We start from the raw sequence: 6000 nt of genomic DNA on the forward strand, positions 1-6000 counted from the left end.
CAGCTGCGTTTCAGCTGTTCAAGACTCCGCTTCAGAGTATCTAGAAAAAGCCGTTTTTTCGGGCACTCTCCTTGGTCCCCCTCAGGCTGTCCTCTGATCCCCGCCCCCTCCCCGTCACACACACACCCTGGATCCGGGTTTGCACCTGGCTGGTGAAACTGCACTCGCTAATGCCCCACAGAGGATCAGCAATTAAGGCTTTACACTAAACGTGATTTTGCTCTACTCTGGTGGAAAAGCACCTACAGAACGAGCCTTGAAGTGCGTGCAATCCCAGTTGTTTTCTGTTCTCAAATGCAGGCTCTCTGTCAGGGAAGACCAAATGTGCTTAGGAAAAACTCTGCTTCCCACCCCACCAGGCATTCTCCATCAACATTTAGGGGATGTGTTTCCACTCCTGGAAAATCATCCCAGAATAAATTTCTGCTCTGATTCCCCCGTGCCTTCCCTGCCGCTGTGCCCCAGCAGGTGTGGGCTGAACAAAGCTGCAGGTCCAGCCCTTGCAGGCCTCCCACAGACTAGGATACCCTTGGTAAGGAAGGTCTGGTCTGCCAAGGGAACCTTCCACAGGTAAACATGCAGATGAGAGTTGGAATAAACCCTGGTTTCTAACCAGGAATGTTTGTTTTCCCAGAAAGCTGTCTTCAACTGTAGGAAGCAAAGGGGCTTTTCCTAACTTGTCACGGGAGTTCACACTTTATTGGCCAAAGCATTTTGACTTCCTGTTCTTTGACATCTTCCTCCTTCCCAGCCCCACCTCCCTTCTCTTCTCTGTTCAAATTGTGCATCTTTGGAAGACAACTGGGAATTTTACGAAGAGACATTTGCCTCTTTCCCCTGCTCCCTACACCCCCACTTTCCTTCTGTTTGAAAGGTAGAGAGAGAGAGCGCCCCGGAGTGCCGATTTGCTCCTGCGATGCCTGCAGTAGCCAGGAATGGGTCAGACGAAAGCCAGGAGACCCTAACTCAATCTTTCATGTTGGTGGTCAGAGATCCAGCAGCTTGAGCCATCATCTAGTGCTTCCAGCAAGCAGCAGTCAGGAGTCGGGGTAGGATTCCAGGAGAAGCACTCAGGTGTGAAATGATAGCATCTTGATTGCTGGGCTCAATGTCCACTCCCAGACGTCCTGATGGATGTGTCCTTCCATCCCCAAGATGACCTGAGTAATGGCTTGTCTCACAGGGTGTGACCTCAGCAGCCTGCTCAGCCTTAGTCTATGTGCGAAGGCTGTTGGGTGGCTTTGCTCTTCTGTGCATGTAAGAACTCAAGAAGGGTAAGACACCTGTTGGGTGTAACCACAGAGATCACATCATGGAAGGGTGTTGTCCTGGGAAGGATTTATGTGTTAACCATAATCTCAGGCTTGCAGATGGTGGCCCTGCCTGCCCGTGAGGTGAGAGGAACTAAGCACAGAGCTTTCTATTTTTGAGGGGGTAGTGTGTGGACCTTCCTAGCCTGAACTGGCCATGATCCTGTTTCCATGACAACAACTTGCTGGAACTGGATTTCAATGACTGTGAGTCAGGCAGACAGGGACTTCTAGACAGGGAGAATGTGTCTTTGTCACGTGAAAAAACTCAAGGACTACAGTTCATAGATCCAATGCCTACCAGAAGATCAGTCAAGGAGCAGTGTCCCCAGGACCTAGAGCCAATATTTGAAAAAAAATCATTAGTGGCATCACAAGCCAAGAAAAAGCCTTCCGGATAGGCAGATGTTTTGAGTATGTCCGACAGCTGCTGGAGACACAGTGATGAGGATGTTGGAGACATCTGCCACAGCAGTAGGGGAGGGTCCCAGCTGCCCCATGCCCACCTGCTAAAGTACCCACCCAGAATTCACAGTGAATTCTAGAAGTATACTATGCCTCATGATCATTATTGTTTCTATGGCACACTTTTAAAATGTGTTCATATTCCTGCCCCAACAAGAAAATCATTTTAAGCCTACAGTCCCATCTGGAATTCATACCTCCCATCCAGAGGCCCCAGGGCAAAGTTGGCTTTCATCTCTGTGCAGCGACTGGGGGATGGGGTGGGGTGGGGGCAGAAAGAGGCAACTGGGAAAAAAGAGAGAGTGGTTCAGAGTGAGGAGACAGAACAGTGCTGCCACTTTGGACAAATAAAGAAAGAAGTGCTATCCCAGGATTAAAATGTATCCAGACCGCTTCTTAAAGAGCACATTAGAGAAAGCCAGACCTCCCCCGCAGTGTAATTGTACATCCCCGAACTTACAGGACTACGCCCAGAGAAAGACTTCTCCCTGGTGTGTGGTTAGGCAGCATCAGCAATTATGTGAGTCTAGCCCCCTGGACACAGAGGCGGAAGAAACTGGATGGCCAGAGAACAGAACTCATTCTTATCAATCAGCTAGAGGTTTCCATCCACCTACACTGGAAAGAATGAAAAATTCATTCCAGAAACTCATGAGATTGCTTACAATTTATCATATGCTCTTGGTCCCTAGTCCGTGATGGTGTTCCTTTTGTGTGGAAGTGCAGCCATCTAAACATGCTGCTTTTTCCCTTTCGGTACCATAATCAGTCCATTATATGAGGGAGTCAACACTGTATTAGGAAATAGAGTTTCTTATATATTGTGGTGCCCAGCTATAGGCTAACATAAAGTGTTCTGAGCATGCTTAATGCAGGCAGGGCTAAGCTACAATGACAGTGTTATTTGGTAGGGTAGGTATAGTCAGTACCTTTTGACTTACAGTATTTCCAATTCACCATGGGTTGGCGGGGCAGTAGTCCCATGGTGAAGTGAGGAGCAGTGTCTGGAAGGAAAATAGCCACTGCTTCTCTTTGGTATGTGCCTTGAGTCATCTCGGTTCCCATACTGGATGTGTTGGGTTCCCAGCATGTAAAGAGCAGTAGGTGGCGGTAGACCAGATGACTCCTTTTGGGGCACTTGCGTCTTCCCTGAGACAAGGTTTCTGGCTGTTGGCTAGGATAGATCAGCTGCAGCAAAAATGATTTCTGTCCTTTCTCAGTGCCCCACGCCCTGTTTACCCAGCACCCTCTCCTCTCAGCTGCTTCTGGCTCACATCTAGTGTTTTCTTCCTTGGGGTCTGTTGAGACCTCACCTGTTTACGCCTGCCTGCTCCTGTCTCTCCTTCCCTAACCTCCCTCTCTTTCCCTCACTTCCTCCTGCCCCTACCAGCCCCGCCTAAACTGATGGCCAGGCACTAAGGTGAGTCCTGGAGGTCAGGGATGGTACCTGGGTCCTGTGGTCACACTGCCTGACAGTGATGTTCTCAATTACTGCCTGGTTGCAATAACAGTGGACATTTATTAAACCTTATTGTGTGTCAACACATCCTACTACCCACAGTATACAGTGTTCTTTGAAGATGCAAGCAGTTAATCATCCCTAATTTCACAATGAGGCCATCAAGGAGTTAGTTAACTAATTCGCTTAAGGTGGCACCTTGCAGCTGGGCCCAGACATTTGCATTTGAGTTTTCCTGTGCGTGCAGTGGGTTTCTCCCCCCACCCTCCATCTTCACAGGATGAAGGCTGGTGGTGCTCATGGGATTCAGATGATCTCCTCTGGTCCTAGGACATTTGCAAGGACTGGAGGGCCCGGAATATCCACAAATGAGTTCCAAGCAGTCCGGCCTCAGTTTAGGGCAAATTGGGGCAAATGACTGAAGAACTCTGCCCTCCTTCCTTCTCTCCACACCAGATCTGCTGCAAACCCTCCCCTTTGCACTGAGAAGTCTCTTTTCTTCCCTCCCCTCTCTCTGTCTCTGTCTCCCCCCCCACAACTGTCTAGGTTTACGGACCCATGTGAAAGATTTTATTTTCCCAGCTGCAGCCAGAGCAGCCTGAATATTTCAGATTCTTGGGGCTTTCAGGAATGGGCTGTGTCAACAATGTTGTCCTCTTAGGGTATCGGAGGGCATTAAAGATTTTCATTCTACACTTGATCTTAGCCAAAAGTCTGAGAAGCGATAAAGATTTTCATTTTGAGAATCCTCCGGACATATGGCGAATTAGAAATATGTAGGTCCCAGGCCAGCATTATGGCATAGCAGGTAAAGCTGTTGTCTGCAGTGCTGGCATGCTATGTGGGTGCTGGTTCATGTTCTGGCTGCTCCACTTTTGATCCAACTCCCGGCTAATGCACCTGAGAAAGCAACATGGTCCCAAGTATTTGGGACACCACACCCATGTGAGGGACTTGGAAGAAGCTCCTGGCTCCTGGTTTCGCCCTGGCTCAGTCCTGGCCATTGCAGACATCTGGGGAGTGAACCAATGGATGGAAGATTCTCTCTTTTTTATTATGCCCTCTCTGTCAGTTCTTCTCTCTCTCTAACTCTGATGAATAAATAAATCTTTTTCAAAAAAAGAAAAAGTCAAAGTTAGTACCTTCTAAGTTATAAGTGTGAGATGACAATAAAATCACATATTAGTTATTACTATTAAGGAAGTTAACATGTATCTAGAACTTCCTATTGACTTCTACTCAATATGTCAAGCTTTTAATAATCACATTTCATTTAATCAGCACAGGAAGGGCCCTTAAATTGACTTATTTATTAATGGTGAGACCACAGAGCAGCTGCTTAACCCCAGCGAGATTCCTTGCCCTGATATACAAAATGAAAGTGACTGTGGTATCTACCGCCTTAGATCATTGGGAAGAGGAAATCAAATAACCCACGTGAAGTGCCCAGACCTCTAGCAGAATAACAGTTCGAGTGGTGGGAACTCGTGTCCTGATTTTACATGTCAGGCCCTGAGATCCAAGGGCAGTAGGGATGTGGCCCCAAATCCCAGAGCTGAGGGCAAGTGAGGCCCACCACCCATTCTGAGCTATTAGTTGCTTTAATTAAACCAATTAATTATTCAGTTTCTGTCTTTGTCCCCTAATTATACCATGTCTGGGTACAAGTTTGTTTGCTTAGAGCCCAGGGTTACAAAGATCAGAGTGGTTACCACATCCCCCAAAAAGGGGATGAAGGTGGCTGGGGTAGAGGTGAACCCACATATACTTACCATCTAGTCTGGCTGGGGTATGCCTGTGTGACTTGCCCACAGCAGTCTTGATTTATTGCAATTCTCTCAGCATCGTTAGCAACCATGACTTCTCACACACACCCCCCCCCCACCCGCCTCGCAGGAAGCTGCTCTCAGCTAGGTGTTACCGCACTGGTATGAGAACTGAGAAGTGGGGTGGACAGGATGCCTCCTCTCTGCTGTGGGTGCTGAACCACCCCCTCTCACTCTCAGTATGAGAGGTTTGTTGTGACCTGGCCCTCCCCCCACTGCAGCACACAGGACTGAGTCACTCATCGCAGTCACTGTGATTGGCTCAAGGGGGACCCTTGTGACTCAGAGAAGCAGGCCTGAGACTCGGGCAAGGGCGAAGGGAAAAGGCCATTCCTTCCTTTGTGAGGCTAGGTGAGTAGGACACTACCCGGGGTCTGAGACTGCTGCTCTCAGAGAGAAACCAGAGCTGACCCATGGGGTAAAGATACGTTTCTGATGACATTGTTTTGGCACTTGATCCAGCTTTGCCTGAGGCCTGCCTATCACGCGGACTACTGAGCCAATCAAATCCTGCTGTATGCTTATAACATCTTGAGTCCAGCTTCTGCCACTTGCAGGCTGGATTTCTGCTAATGCAACAAGGAGACGTATTGAGCCTCTGGGAAGGCTTACAGTTTGACATTGAATGTTTCTGCAGCTGAAAGAGATGAATATTTGAGGTAGAATGGTCATTTATCAGTGTCAAGCCCAGGTGGCTAGAATGGTTTGGGACAGGGCTGGGAAGGAGGTCCTCCAGCCCCTCCCACACTGGCTTTCACCCACGTGCACAGAGGTCAACCCTTCCAGAGGGACCGAGCCCACTTTCCAAAACAGTGCCTGGGATCCTGCCACACGACCACAGTTGTCACCAAGTGCTCCTTCTTGCTGCTAGCAGCTGCCAGCCCTGTGGTAAGAATTACAGGTCACCAAGTGAGGTTCAGCCAGGGTAGCAGCTCATCCT

The sequence above is a fragment of the Ochotona princeps genome, chromosome 1 (assembly GCF_030435755.1).
Source record: "Ochotona princeps isolate mOchPri1 chromosome 1, mOchPri1.hap1, whole genome shotgun sequence".
Classification (NCBI taxonomy): Eukaryota; Metazoa; Chordata; class Mammalia; order Lagomorpha; family Ochotonidae; genus Ochotona; species Ochotona princeps.